Source organism: Mustela nivalis, assembly GCF_964662115.1.
Source record: "Mustela nivalis genome assembly, chromosome: 11".
Lineage (NCBI taxonomy): Eukaryota > Metazoa > Chordata > Mammalia > Carnivora > Mustelidae > Mustela > Mustela nivalis.
In genome coordinates, this window is record NC_139030.1 from 63,294,091 (window position 1) to 63,311,031 (window position 16,941).

The following is a 16,941-nucleotide window of genomic DNA, read 5'->3' on the forward strand; positions in this document are numbered from 1 at the left end:
CTCCCCTCCTGAGAAAAAATAAATTAATTAATTAATTTTAAAAAATTTCATTCCTTTTTAGAAGCTTATTACCATAAAGGCAAAATTTTTTAACTATTAAAAATCATAAGATTATTGCCAGGGAAGAGATATAAGGGGAACGTCTTGGGGATTGCAAGTGCTCTATATCTTGGTTTGTATAGTAATGACACAAGTATATAGCTATGTAAAAATCCATCATCTGTAGACATAATACTAGTGCACTTTACACCCTTTAATACATATATAGCATGGTTCGAGAGTTTTAGGAAGTAGTGACAAGATGAATAAATACACACACACACATATAGAAACAGAGACTATATAAGCTTGATTCATGTTAGGGAACAACATGAATGTTCTGCTTGTATCGCAGAACACAGTATCTTCTTAAAGACTGGACATTGCTATTGTATTTAATCAGTTTAGCAAAGAGACCATTTTGCCATATGGCAACCATGCTTTAACTAATAACTTGCTATTTATAGAGAAGGAGCTTTAACTGTCTATTCAGATGGGCAAATTGAAGAGAGCAGACAGCACTAATAGCCACACACCACAAAAGATTCACTCTTTGTTTCAGCCTCACTGGATCTCCAGCAGAATGCCTCAGATACAAAGATCATATCTAGAAATATCTCAAGGAGACACTTCATGCACAAAATCACAGACATGCCTTGCTCGCCTAGCTTCTGAAGGGCCTGAGACCCACAGCTTCCTAAAACATAACGTGGATGGAAAAACAGGTGGGCAAAATCTAACATGAACTTTAAAACAGAGATCCTTGATGGCTTTACTTTATTGTATTTTATTTATACCACTTTATTATATAATCTTCACACCACAGCATAAAGGCATTTTCCATTTTTTTTTTTTTTTTAACCCACTGGACTTTCTAAAGAACTCAGCACTGAAAAATTGTGCTGTTTTTTAAAAGTACTTTTACATTGTCGTTTCATTTGGTTCTCATCATGGCCTTAACATATATTGCCTATTTTATAAATGAGTAATCTAAGGTGCAGAGAATTTAAATGACTTGCCCAAAGAGACACACTTTGTCTAGCCTAGCAATCTCTGCAAGCAGAATCTAAAGCCAATTTTTCAATACAGCACTGTGTTTTTCAATTAACATCTATTGCTTCACTTCAGAACTGGCAAAACCTCACAATAAAACCAGTTCCTGTAAAAATTCAACTTTGGTTTGAGAAATTAAGTCTTTATCACTTTATTTGCTGGTTTTAGGATGTTTCTTTTGACAAGAGTGTACGTCTGGGGCAAGTGAAACTACACGGAATCATGGAGCTTCAAAGCTGTCAAACAGTGGTAGAGGTCAGCTCATCTACCTAATTGATTTGTCAGCTGACAAAACTGAAGTCCGGAGGGTCAGAATGACTTTCACAAGTTTCAGAACTTCTAATGGTAGAATTCAAACTGGAACTCATCTTATCTGTTTCTTGGTTCGACAATACATAAAGTGCTGCTATCATAAACCTGAATTTTGAGCAATAATTCACTATCGTCCGAAGTACAAAATGATATATTTAAAGGGTAGAAATTGAGACTCTCAATCCCATCTAAAAGATAAAGTTTTACCCATGAGGAACAAAGTAAATGGCCTTTCTACCTTATCAATCAGTATCAGGCTTGAATAAACTCTGTCCTCCCTTAAGTAACTGACTCTAGTGTAAGTTAATATATAGTGGGTGCATAAAACATACAATTTACTGATCCATTCCTATGTGACAGACCTTTTGCATATTATTATCATATTCAATCCCTACCAAAACGTTTCCAAATAGTAATTATCATACCCCTTTTACAGCTAAAAAAATAAGACAAGTTAGGGTAAGAACCTTGGCTCAAGGTCATATAACTACCAATTTGCAGAGCTGATATCAGAATCCAGCCAGCTCTGTTTTAAGATAGAATCTGTGTATTTTAACACACACCATTCTAGGTCAGAAATCACATTACCAAAATATATTCCCCATCCTCTAACTGTAACTGAGACTTCTAAGAGCCCACGCAATATTTATCTTCCCTTCTCCTACTAGGGACATGTTCAGAGCCATTATGTGTACAACAAAAATACTATTAACAGCTTCTTTTGCAACAAAGAGTAATGATGGTTAGGTAGAAAATACTGGGTAGTTTCCAGGGAATCTCTTCAAAGAAGGCTAAATCAGCTGGTAGTATGCCCTTTTGCCACTGCATTTCTTTTTTTCCATTCTTGCTGCATATAACACAAAGAACTGTCCAGTAGTCACCTTAAACTACGGGAAAACCCTTAAGGATGAAGTCAAATGGCCAAGATGTAGAACAGAACTGTCAAAGGAGACTAGATTCTAATGAGCAAGGTACCACAATTCTGGCCCCACAGTGCCAATGGCCAGACTTCCTTTTATAGAAGAAAATTTGAATTCTACCTTGTTTGAAACAATGGAATCCTGCTACACATAATCCAATGAGCTTCAGTTGCACACAAAACTGTGACAGCAACAACTCACTTTTGTGTAGAAAGGCTATAAAGATAGCATTAATTTAGGACTCTGGCTCTGGTAAATGCAGACTAGGCACTGTGAAGGAAAAAATTAATTTTTCTTGGAAAACTTGAAAGGCTGAGTTAAAATACATGTGAAAAAATCTGCAGTTTTCCTTCTACTTAGAAAGTGAAAGCCACCAGAAAATATTGCTCTTATCCTAATATTAATAAAAGTCCCGATAATCTACAAAATAATAATTTTTTCTGAGCCCACCAGAGACCTGGAGTTGCAAGACAAAGAGATTAACTAAATTTTAAAGAGTAACAACCACCGAGGACAGACAGGACATAAGAACCTTCTTACCTTTGACAGTACATGAGAGGAATAGTTGTTCATTATGAAAGTAGGTAAGAAGAAAACAGCTAAAACTTGTAACAAATACTTGAAGGGCAGAACAGGTCACCAGAACAATACAGGCACCCTGGGATCACCCAGACACAAAGGAATATGCACTCATTCATATGCTTTTTTTTTCAGACATCTACCAGTTGCTTAACAGAAAGACTGAGGTCAGGGCAAGAGACCAGAAAGAGCACTTTGGTGTCACAAAAACATAAAATCTTTTCTGATTCCCCAGACCATTCTCTAATGCAAAGCAAAATTTAACCTGTTAGGACCAAAAACTCTCATAGCTCCAGTGCCCTGGAAAAGATCCACAGTTTCTGGGAAAGAGGTAGAAGAAAAATTCATCTGGCTCTGTTAGAGGAACAGGTAATTCTTGTGTCCAAACTCTCAAACTGACAGTGTGGAGGCCGAGAAAAATTAAGGCCATCCCACCTCAGGTTCAGCTTTAGCGTAAGTACAGCCATCTTAGCTCTGGCAGCCATCTCAGACCCCTGTGCCCAAGGGCTGAACTTTCCCCTACTTTGCTTTGGTTCCAGAGACCCCCACCCTGCTTTAGTAACAGGAAGCCCCATCCTGCTTTGGTTCCAGAAACCCCCACCCTGGTTTAGTAACAGGAGCTCATAAATACCCCGGCCTTAACTAAGCTCGGGGTCCAAGTCCCTGCTCCACTGTGTCGGGTAAACTTGGGCCCAAGCTTAAGCTTGTCGAATAAACCCTCGTGTGATTACATCAGTGTTGGCTCCTTGGTGGTCTCTCAGATGCAAAAACTCAGGCATAACAACACAAAGCAGAGATCTGCTACTACTTTGTGTAAGAACAGGATCATCTTCCACAAAGAACCCCAGAGAGTCAAGGAAGAGTTTGGGTACCATGAGAAGAATGGGCAGGAATTACTGAGAGCCTCTGTCTGGAGGTCCAGATGCCGAGAATAGGTCTAAGGTTGAGACTAGAGCAACGGAACACAGGATCCTCCTGTTCCTACCAGAAGCACTGCACCAAGTAACAAGTAATAGCACTCTGCCATCTAGGAAGGTACAAGGGTGCAACAAGAAACTTACTCTGTTATGCAAATGGTGGATGTCTCAAAAGGGGAGGGAAGAGAATGAAAAAAAAAAAAAAATCTCTGGTACTCTAAGTCCCACAGTAAGCCCAAGAAAGCAGCAGCTCTGCTGCTGAATGTGAAGTTTGTTGGGGGGAAAAAAATCAATCAATATAAATCATCAGATTAAAAAAAATTTTTTTTAATCATTTGATAATCTCAATAGATACAAAGGAAGTATTTGATAAAATTCAAAACCCAATTATAATGAAAAATTCCAGTAAAACCAGAAAAATACAAACTTTTCAATCTAATATATGATTTTTGTCAAAACAGTATAATAAACAGCATGCTCAATAGTAACATGTTGACAGTGTTCCCTTTGACCTGGGAATAAAAGCAGAATTTTAATTCTTCCCACTTTCATTCAGCATTGCTCTGGACATTCTAGTGAACTCAGTAAGATATGAAAAAGAAATAAAATTGTAAAGCTTGGAAGGTATGAAATAATATTATCTTTAATCCCAGAAAACGTAACTGTTTATGTAGAAAATTTAAAAGAATCTATTAAAAATATTGGAATTAATCAGTGAGTTTACAATCTGCTATATGCAAGGACAGTATAAAAAAACTGTATTTACTCAAGGAACAAATAGAAAAAAGTTTTTAAAAATTAATAATATATAATATTATTTAACTGTACAGAACATCTAGAACAAATTAACCACAATATATAAGATATCTGTGCAGAAAACCACAAAATATGATTAGGAGAAATAAAAAAGACCTAGGTATATGAAGTATGTATACCATGCTCATTTAAAAAGTCAATATTGTAAGTATGTCAATTCTTTAAAAACATACTTAACAATAGACTGAATATAATCCCAACTAAAATCCCAACAATTATTCTTTTGTCAAACTCGACAGATTAATTATAAAATTTGTTTGAAATAAGGCAAAATCAAGATTCCTGGAATAAAAACATACTGGGAGAACCCATTTTAATAGATACCATAAATAATTAAAGAGTGACCATAGTTAAAATAGTGTTATAATTACTAAGAAGAAATTAACAAACCAGTTAAAATCAACAGTTGGGGAGCTCCTGGGGGACTCAGTCAGTTAAGCATCTGACTCTGGATTTCCACTCAGGTCATGATCTCAGGGTGGTAGGATCGAGTTCTGCTTCAGGCTCCATACAGGACACAGAGCTTGCTTAAGATTCTCACTCTGCCAGACCTACCCTAAAAGAAGGAAGAGTTGGCCCCCAAAATGCAGATATAGATGGAAATTAAATTTATGATAAAGATGGCATTGAAGAGCAGTGGGCAGAGGTGATGATTTTCAGTGATGATTTTCAGTATGATTCTGTAACAACTGGACATCCAGTTAGAAGGAAAACAGGACTTGACTTCTACTTCAAACCAGCCACAAAAATAAATTTAAAAGGAATGATCTAAATATAAAGAGGTAAAAATATGATTATAATTAAAACTGGAAACTTTTCCTCATCAAAAACTCCATTAAGAAACTGAAAAAGCAAGTCACAGAGAGAAAAAAAAGATTTGCAACATGTAATTGAAAGGCTCTTCATTCAAATACAATTAACTTCTGCAGATTAACAATAAAAAAATCAACACAATAGAAAAATAGGCAAGACACTTGAACAGGCAATTTACAGACAATAATATCCATATGGCAATTAAACCACATAATAGAACCACATTATTCAATGGGAAATGTAAACATTATTCTCATCAGAATGGCTAAATTTAAAGGACTGATTCCACCAAGCACTGATACAGATAAAACAATGGGAACTCTCCTACACTACTGACTGGAGTATAATTAGTATAACTACTTTGGAAAATGTTTAGCACTATCCACTAAAATTGAAAATTTGTATATAATTTAACTGAGCAATTTCATGACTAACAAAAACCCATGTATATGTACAGCAAGAAACATCTAAAAGAATGTTCACAGCAGCACTATTCAAAATTGCCCAAACCCAGAAACAGTCCAAATGTCCATCAACAACCACAGATAAAAACTTTGTAGCATCTTTCTGCAATGGAATACTACATAGCAATGAAAATTAATGAACCAGAGAAAAACATTAACAAAACTTAGAAATGTAAGTTAGGAAAGGAAACCAAGCACAAAGGCATGCATGACTATTATAAAAAATCAAGTTAAGCTAACATTTTGTATTTAAGGACTCATGATTAAATGTTAAAGCTATAATGAAAAGCAAGGAAGTGATTACAAAAGTCATGAAAAAGTTATCCATATGGAACTAGTAGAGAGAGTAATGTTTGGGTGATAACAAAAAACAAACAAACAAACAAAACCAGGGTTTCCAAGATGCAGAAAATGTTCCACTTCTTGATCTGTGAAGTTACATGTGTTTTTGCTTATAAAATTCATTGTTTCGTGCCCATAACACATAAAAAATCACAATAACATGTTTAAAAATTATGATAGATCAGATCAAGTTCAATGAACATAACAAACATCACTGAGGATTTACTGTGTTTTAGGGACCACTATAAGTGCTTTATCACCTTTAATCTTCACAATATTCAGAAAACACACTACATTCCATCACATTTCAAAGGTGAAGAGACTGAGGCCAGAGAGCTTATATAATTGACACGCAAAAAAATCACTCAGCTAAAATCACACCTTACAAAATCACACAGCTAAAGAGGACTCATTGTGGAATGTGGACCCCATGCAACAGCATGGTTCCAGAGCCCAAGCTCCTAAGTAGTACTTACGCTACTTCTCCAGTATAGAAAAAGAGAGATACTCTCCATATTAGGAATTAGATTTTTTCCCCTGTCAAGATTATTGTTTAGTATGATGGTAAACTAACTCTAAAATATTGGTCTTTCATGCACCCAAGATATTTAATCTTTAATTTAGCACTCTATCCTTGTTTCACTTTAAGCTGTTCTAAGGAAGGAAGACAAATCATATTAAGATGACATATTTACTATTCTAATTTATAATCGAGCAATATCATAAATTACACTGTTCCTGTTACCCAGCATAGAAATGAATGTATTCAAGAGATTCCTCCTGAACCATAAGGAGTATTTCTCCCTAAAAGTCCAAAGATTTTCCTCCCCACCCAAAGACTTAACCGAAGAAGTGGTAAACTCTGGGGGGAAAAAAAAAATGTTTCTCGGACTATTGGTAATGTCTTTTTCCAGTTCAGTCAACCTAGAAATCTCAGTTATTTTTTACAGAGATGACGTACTGTGGTTATACAGAGACTCTGGAGATTGAAGGAATGGGCTCAAGCCTCACCTTTGTTATTTTCTAGCTATCTGACCTGGGACAATTTACTTGGCTAAAGTCTCTCTTAGTTTTCTCTTGTGCAAAATGAGGATGGTATTAGTATCTACCTCTCAGAGTTGTCTGATGTGGAATTAAATAATATAAATCACTCAGAGTCTGGGGCCAAGTAAATGCCACACAAATGATGATGATTATTACTCCCTGACCCCATTTCTTTCAAAGTCTTACCTGCATCTATTCCTTTTCTCCATTCCCATTGCTATGGCCTCAAGTCTTACCGTCATGCCTTATTCTTTTACTTCTATATTTTCCTAAAAACTATCCTCTTGTCCACATGTCTTCCAACTGGAATCCATTGTGAAGACACCACCAGACTAATATCAAAGAGGAACTTTTTATTCACAGGATTGGCCCTCCCAAAATATTCTTTTCTTTTTTTCCCAATTGCCTACCAATTAAATTCAAAGTCCTTACTGTGATTATCAGTATTTCCTACAACCTAGCTCCAGCCTTAATTTTCCAGTGCTACCTGGTTTTAGTCCAACACAAGAAACTTATTCTGTTGTCAAACTAATGAATTCACCACTCATTTAATGTGAAGTATGTCTCTTTGACTCTAAGCTCAAGCATGCCATTTCCTTGACTTTTCTATTAACATTTTCTAACCTGCACCAAGATCTAGTGCAAATGCAATCATCATGATGAAATCTTGAGCCAATGCAGTCCAGAGTTGTATCTTTCTTAAATCTCTTCTAATCCTTTATTTTTTTAAAATTTTTTATTTTTTATAAACATATATTTTTATCCCCAGGGGTACAGGTCTGTGAATCACCAGGTTTACACACTTCACAGCACTCACCAAAGCACACACCCTCCCCAATGTCCATAATCCCACCCCCTTCTCCCAACCCCCGTTCCCCCAGCAACCCTCAGTTTGTTTTGTGAGATTAAGAGTCACTTATGGTTTGTCTCCCTCCCAATCCTATTCTTCTAATCCTTTATTTTTTCACATATATGTAATTGCTTCATTATTTCTCATATTATTTAAAACAGCTTTACTGATCTGATTACCTTAGGCTATTCTCGTGATACCATATCCTAATACCCTATTCTTTATTTATGCCTGTGCCTGTCTTATTTCCTTAAATTGAACATGGAATTTTCTTGAGAGCCATTTTTGTCTTTCCCTCCTACTTGCTCTAGTACTAAACCAGCATGGTGCTCCTCATATGGGAGCATGCAATAAATATTTATTGAATTAAGTGAAGAATCACTACATGCAATCACTAGCTTTGTATTTCAGAGACCAGATTTGCAAACTAAAAAGAGAAGCATTCTGTAAGTCCTTCCCTCTCAAAACCAACAGTAGTTTGAGAACACGGTGTGACCCATTCCCTTTAAAGGCAATAATATTTTAAATACTAGTAAGTTTGAAAATATCCCTCAGGTAAAATGTGTCTGACTGTTTCAAGAAGTTATGTGTAAAAGGACTGGGACCAGTGGATGACTAAAATGGAAAAAAGATGAAGATCACACAAGAGACAAAAAGGGAAAGTATCAGAGTGGCCACTGTGGTATTATAAAGGATGTCCCTCAATGAGGACACACCAGAAGATGACAAAGAGGAGAATAATTAACTAAGTCAAGCTAAACTCCTCATTCTAAACTTCTCTGCACTGCATGAAACGGCAGGACTGAAAGAAAAGACCACAGTCACCTCAACTTCAGAGAAGTGTAAGATACATACAGTCTCTGCCCTTGGAGAAGCAGCTTTTTTATTTTTTAAGTCTTCTTGACATAAACAACATTTTTTTAAAGATTTTATTTATTTATTTGAGAGAAGGGCAGAGGAGAAGCAGACTCCCCACCACACAAGGAACCCAATGAGGAACTCGATCTCAGAACCCTGGGATCATGGCCTGAGCCCAAGGCAGATGCTTAACCAACTGAGCCACCCAGGCGCCCACCAAACAACATTTTCTAAAGACAATTTGTTTCAGGTTGCTGAATGCCCCTATTATAACTTAATATCTAACAGGGAGAAAATGAGCCTGACTTCATATTGCTTCTCTTTTCCTTGCTGCTACAACCTATAGCTTAGAAACTTCTGCTTAGCCCTACCACATAGACATACTACAGCTATGATTTACAAAAACCACTCTTTACCCAAAACCTACTTCACCCAGGAGATAAGGAAATACAGAAATGATTATGTTATGATTAAGATTTACAAGAATGGCAGGGAGCCTGGAAGGCCCAGTCACTTAAGTGTCCAACTCTTGATTATGGCTTAGGTCATGATCTCAGGGTCATGGGATCAAGTCCTTTGAAGGGCTCCACATTCTACAAGCAGTCTACTTGAAATTCTCTCCCTCTCCTTCTCCTTCTGCCTGCCTCCCAGCCCCACTCACATTCTCTCTCTAAAATAAAGTATCTTAAAAAAAAAAAAAAAAACTTACAGGAATGACATGACACAGATGCCTGTACACAAAGATGAACTGACCAAGGACAAAGAAGTTTCATGACCTTCCTTGGATTTCTATAAACATTAGTCACCTTCTGACAACAATCGCATCCCACTTCCCTCTTTTGCTAATATAAAAGCAGCTCGAATTCAAGGTTGAGGGAACATGGTTCTCTGGGACAACAGTATGCCATCTCTTCAGTTTGCTGGCTTTCTGAATAAAGCCACTTTCTGGGCCTCAACACCTTCCCTTTAGATTTACTGGCCTGTTGTACAGGAACAGAATCAGCTTGGGCTGGATTACAAATGTTAAGACAATTGTCATTTATTTAGTTAAAATTTAATCATCAATTACTTATTTACTAAAGAATTCATATGTATGATCTGAGGTTTGACAGCAGTGTTTTCATGCAAATGAAAGAGAGATCAACCACAGAATTTCAGTCCTTAACACTCATGTTAAGAGTATAAAGAAAAAAAAAAAGGCTTTAGAATTACATCAGTCTCAAGCTTTGGTCCCACAAATGACACATTTGAACATCCTCTGGTATATTTTCCTCATACAAAAAAAAAATAGTAACACACCTACCTCATCATCTTATTGCTTAGATTACCTGAGATAGTCAATGTAAAGTGCACATGGTAGAGTAAATACTTAATACCGTTTTCTCATCCACATCGCTTCAATCTCCATGAATGGTTTCATAAAGCACTGGATGAGATGATTCCCTCAAGTGAATTGACCATCATGTCGGTTATTTATTTTATATCCATAAGTTTGTCCTCTTTCAAAATAAGCATTTCAGACTCTGTAAGCACTTCACAACTGCCCCCTTCTTTTCTCCACAAACCACACAAACACACTTTTAGCCTAGATATACAGTCAACACACAAAAGGACATATCATGTGTGCTGATTTTATAAACTGTATATATACATGCTGATTACCTAAATGGTTTGTCTTTTCACTAGAAGTTCCAATTAGTAAAGATCTCTACATTCATAAAGAAGGCTGAACTTTAGTTTCTTTTGGACCAGGTCAATCAACATTATCCACTGAGTACTTTCGTTGCATACTTGACGTGACATAACTATGAAGTTATGATGCTTACTAACAAACATACTTGAAATATCAATTTATTATGTGCCTGGAATTGTGCTATGCTTCGCATGTTTTAACTCACTACAAATGGAAGTAGTTCCCAATCTTACATCCATTTTAAAGAGACATTCAGTAATTTGTTCAGTCACAAAGCTATTAAGTGATAAATCAGTATTCAAATAGAGGTGGCCTGAATCCAGAATCTGAATTCCTAAACATGTACTAGGCCACCTTTTTTAAGTCATATTGGGAGACAACATAAAAACATCAATGCTGCCATTATTGCTTCCATATTTTTTATAAATTCTACATTAGAACTGTCCTCCTGATTATCTCATTTCATCAAACAAAGAATCTGAGCATTCTGTCGTCCCCTCCAAACTCTTAAAATAATAACATAGTTTAATTTTTTTAATGAATGAAAGAAAACTCTTGGAGAACTTCAGAACTCTAATTCTAAACACTTTTAAAAATATATAAACTTGGTGAGAGCTGTGAAGTGTGTAAACCTGGCAATTCACAGACCTGTACCCCTGGGGATAAAAATATATGTTTATAAAAAATAAAAAATTTAAAAAAAAATAAAGAATAATATATACACACACACACACACACACATACACACACACACTTAGGTGATTTAGAAACTTTTTTTTTCCAGAATCTACATTTTCACTTCTTCCATCCTAGTTCAAAGCAGTCTAAGTAAGGAATTAGAAAACACCATTTGAAATGAAAGAAATCACATGGCAGACAATCCAGCACAAAATACAGTATTTCAGGATAATGCTTAAGCAAAACAGAAATACAAAGAAAGCATCAGAACATGTTTAAACTCTTTAAATATTCATCCTCTTAGAGAAGTTATTTAACTTTGTCTATGTTAATAGATAGAGGCAGTATTATCTGAAAAGCCTTGTGTTCAAAGACCAGATTTCTTACTTTGAATAGATATTGAGCAAGGTGTTAAAACTTTTTCTCAGTTTCTTTGATATATAAAATGTGGATAAAAATAATGATCTTAAAATACCTTGGGGAGAATTACAGGCAACATATATAAATTGCCTGATTCACAGTAAGTCTTAATACTTGGCGAATCTTAATTCTTAATTCAATACTCCTTTTTAAATCCCCATATCAGCACTGGATAATAACACTAATGTTTTCCGTACTCTTCTTATTTTATGATTCAGAGAAAAAAATCTCACTCAAATATAAGTGAGAAGTACTATGTGCAAGTTATAGAAGTAGAACAATAGTAAAATCTGTCCTTAGAAATTTTGAATTTCTACAACTTAATTCAGACTAGGAAATAGCTCATCAAATTTTTATCTTTTATATACATTTTGCCTCAATATTCACAAATATCAAGAACCATAAATAGAAATGTGTTCTTTTATGACTGCCAAATTCATTCAGCATGACTGCAATTGAGTGGAAAAATAAAAATACATATTACTTACTGTATGTGGCATTTGGCAATTTCAAAATGATTTGCAAACATTCATCCTCGAAATACTCCTACAAAATGCATCTGTGAAAGGAAAAAAAAAATCCAAAAGAGTAAAGCAATTTGCCAAGGTCACAGAAAAGCTATTCCAGGCCAACACACACTTAGACAACATATACGTTAACATACTGAAATAAGGTTTTGCAAAATATAGATGACACATCTAGCAAAATATAATGGGCTGGTGAACAGAAATATTTCCAACTATATGCAAATATTCTACACATCAATCAAGGAGGACACTCTTATGTGGGAAGAAGTCTACACACTGGCTTCAGAAATATATGCAAGAGAAAGTTTACCCAGAACATGGCAGAACAAAATAAAAGCAATTCAAAAATATGAGATATTTATAAGTAAATTTAGGCTGGAGATTTGAGCTGTTTATTAAAATACTTCAAGCTTTAAAGTGTACTTTTGTCTGATATATGAAGATCACTGAGTTAGAAGAGAATTTTGCTTGATTTATCCAGAGAATTGCACCAATTCACTTTGTAATTGCATTTCAATTCTAATTGAAAACCATGCACTGAGAAAAATGCAGGCATGCCACTTGCACACCTTATAAAAATACACAAACTTCCATTTCTTTTTTGTCAGAAAGTCACTTACAAGGAGAAAGTTAATCAGATTTTATTAATTAATTTGTTTTAGAGGACGGGTGTTGGGAAGAGCACATTAATTTCAAAGCTCAAAATATTTCAACTTAAATGGATTTTGTTCTATTGGGTATAGGGTGCCATAAAAGAGCTGCTCAAAACAAAATAAAACAAAGCACACCTAATGAGAACCAAAATAACTTTTTACAGTACAATGTGTTATTTCAGATAGATTGAACACACTATGGACAGTACGAATAAAAATCCTCTTAAGTAGCCAGCATCTTTAGTGGAACATGCATTCTCAGGGAGAAGCAGAATCTCTGCCCAGAAAGATTGTGTTTCAAGTGCTAAATAGAAATATCACCTTACTGATGCAGGAGGCATACTTTTGTGTTCACCAAAACAAATGTAATCAAATCAGAAGTTCAACAAGCAGAACAGGTCTTCTGAATTGAAAGTCTCATTTATCTTCCTCTAGCGTATGAGAGACAACAAGATGACATCAGTCCCTACCTCGCACAAGAATGAGTGACTTTACTAATCCCCAACACAGAGATTCTCACAGAAGAAGAAACCAGACAGGGTTAGCAATTAATAATCACACGTCGAAAGTGAATTAAGAAATTTTTAAGGAACTGCGTATTTTTAAAAATTTCTTTGTTCTAAGTTTAATACCTAGAGCTTAAAAAAGGATGCCAACTCATGTCTACCTAGAACTTCAGAAGAATTGTAAAGTTATAACAATTAGCGAACCTATATTTTCTTCAGATCTTAGCATAGTCACCCCCATAGGCAAGAGAACTTAATACTAATCACATGATTGGCCCAATTTGACACAGCTAGTAAGAGGTGATCCCAGGCTTCGTATGAGCTTTTCCTGACACAGATTCTTTTCATGACAGCACCTGCTAATCCCTATAATGCATCCCCAGTAAAGGGTACAAACTGGGATATAATAACCAAATCTGGTTTACTGACATATTTTTGTTTATCCCACACCATGGTTTTAAAACCATTTAAGAATTTTTTTAAAGCAGGAGATTTCCCATAAGAATTCTCATTTCTACCTTTTTTTGTTGTTATTTTTTTAAAGATTTTATTTTTATTTATTTGAGAGAGAGACAGTGAGAGAGAGCATGAGTGAGGAGAAGGTCAGAGGGAGAAGCAGACTCCCCATGGAGCTGGGAGCCCGATGTGGGACTCGATCCCAGGACTCCGTGATCATGACCTGAGTCGAAGGCAGTCGTCCAACCAACTGAGCCACCCAGGCAACGCTCATTTCTACCTTCTTTGAAAGAGCAAAGATTTTGCAAGGCTGGGCTCACAGCCTCCAGAGAACAGAGAAACACTTGCCCTTCCTGGATGTGGCACGCTTTGGACACTTAACCTATTGCCTACTTTTGCAAGCTGTCTTCTACTCCAACATTTGCAAGCCCTGAGTGTTCTGTTCCTGATCCGCACGTGCTAACTGCAATCAGATCTCTTTGCTGTGAAACTAGAGAGGAAGAACTTTCCTTAGTTATGGGGAAAAAGCTTACTTCATTTGATAAAGCTATTGTTTATGACCACATTTCACTGGATTCTTATAATCAGATATTATTATCTTGTTTTAATATATATATGTTTTAAAATTCCATAGGTCTGAATTTCCATTTTTTAAATAAATATCTGAAAATTTTTATTTTTTTTAAAGGTTTTGTTTACCTGAGAGAGAGAGCAAGAGAGAGCATGACCCAGGAGAGGGGCAGACGGAAAGGGAGAAGCAGACTCAAACCCAATACGGGGCTTGATTCCAGGACCCTAGGATCATGATCTGAGCTGAAGACAGACAATTAACTGAGCCACCCAACTGCCCCCATATTTGATAATTTTTAAAGCTAAGAGAGAAATTTATAAACCCAACTGATTAGTACAAATCAAGGTACTTAATGATCTAGAATAATGATTTTACATTTACCATGAACACATCTTCCAAAGACATACTTTCTAGAATGACAGGTATACTACTTGATAAGATAATTGTAAAAATAAAGAAACTTTCCATTTTACTAAGTTAAACCAGATTAAGAGAACACAGACCACTGAAGGTAAAAATCAGCATTCCATAAATTCTGGTTGCATCATGGCATATTGCAAATAACTTGAAATGTTGAAATGTTTTGTATAATGCTTAAAATACATAGACCTGGAGATGCCTGGGTGGTTCAGTCGTCAAGCATCTGCCTTCAGCTCAGGTCATGATGCCAGGGTCCTGGGATCCAGCCCCTCATTGAGTTCCCTGCTCAGCAGGGAGCCTGCTGCTCCCTCTCCCCCTCCCCTTGTTTGTGTTCCCTCTCTCACAGTCTGTCAAATAAATAAAGAAAATCTTTAAAAAAAAAAAATACATAGACCTGGAATTCTGGGTAGTTGTGGTAAAACCAGCCGCCCTAAACTGAAATTCTTCCCACATGCTGCAAAAAATATACAGCCAACAAAAACATAAACAAACATACAAATCCTAGGTCTTCAGTATAACTGGAGTTGGAGGATAATAAAAATGTCAAATTATCTGTGAACAGAAAATTAAACACTGACTTCTAACAGAGCTACCTTACATGCTCCCACCATATGTATTACAGAGATCTAAGGAGTACAGAAAAACCGTGAGGAAAAGAAGAAAGCGAAGGTCTAAAAGTTAAGACAATACTTTCAAAAAGTTACTAAACAATGAAAATGTGAAAAAACTACCCAGGCATTTTTACAAAGTTACTGAAACAACAAAAATGTGAAAAAACTATCCAGGCATTTTAAAACATGCACACAGGGAATCCACCAGAGTACATAAAATTCAAGGTGATGATATTTTGGGTTGGGGGCAAGTAAGGCATTTAAAAATGATGGGATATGTCAAAAGGACACAGGCCTCAGCTTCAAGAAGTTCTTACCAGTCCTACCTAGGACAACTGGAAAATCAAAATAAATAATTATCATAAAGAATTAAGATTCAGGGGTGCCTGGGTGGCTCAGTGGGTTAAGCCGCTGCCTTCAGCTCAGGTCATGATCTCAGGGTCCTGGGATAGAGCCCCGAGTCGGGCTCTCTGCTCAGCAGGGAGCCTGTTTCCCTTCCTTTCTCTCTCTGCCTGCCTCTCTGCCTACTTGTGATCTCTGTCTGTCAAATAAATAAATAAAATCTTTAAAAAAAAAAAGAATGAAGATTCATTACAGTAAATATAAATAAATAAATGAATGAAGTATATAAGAAAGAAGGACGATCTCTTCTCTGCTTGGAATGCCACCAAAAAATGTAGGCGTGTTGAGGAAGTTAGGAAATCACCATTAAGCAAACATTATAGTTAACCAATTCACTCAACAAAACACTGTCGATCCACACTTACTCATGGGTGGGAGTGGGATGAAGAGCAAGATATTTCCATAGTCTTAAGGCATCCTCTCTCATATCACTTATTAATTACAGTGGGGAAAATACAAACTTTCAAGGGTGACACTTGGCGGAGACCACCTTACCTAAACGATCAAAGACAACGTCATCAATAACAGAGCTAATACACAACACCTGCCTCAACTCCATGAAGGGCCTCATGTGCACTTGAGAAGGACTCATCATTCCCAAGGTACACATGTCTGCCCAAAGGCATAACCTGAATCAATCATTTGGAAATATCAGACAAACCCAAACTGAGGCAAGTCTAAAAATATCTTCAAATTCAGTCTTGAAGGACTGAGAAAATGTTCCAGATTAAAGGAAGTTTAAAGGGCATGACAACCAAAGGCACATGTGAATCTAGATGCACTGTCACATAACAGTATTTTGCTGATAATAACTTCTCAATTTTTATAATTCTGTGGTTATATAAGACAATGCCCTTATTCTTAGGAAATACATACTAAAATACTTAAATAAAGAAGCATGATGCCTGTAACTTATTCTCAAATGAATCAGGGGAAAATACAAATATGTGTACATATATATATGCATATATATATATATATATATATATATATATAT

At 36.0% G+C, this 16,941-nt stretch overlaps 1 protein-coding gene across 3 annotated transcripts in view; it reads right to left on the reverse strand.

Moving 5' to 3' along the window:
• GALNT13 (polypeptide N-acetylgalactosaminyltransferase 13) overlaps positions 1-16,941 on the reverse strand; it is a 534,707-nt gene that overhangs the window by 479,696 nt on the left and 38,070 nt on the right. For 2 of the 3 annotated variants that reach the window (XM_082690944.1, XM_082690945.1), the window contains exon 2: positions 12,287-12,357. The exons of the other annotated variant lie outside the window; for it this stretch is intronic. The gene's annotated coding sequence lies outside the window, so the exon portion shown is untranslated. The remainder of the gene's footprint in view (positions 1-12,286; positions 12,358-16,941) is intronic. 3 annotated transcript variants of the gene reach the window in all.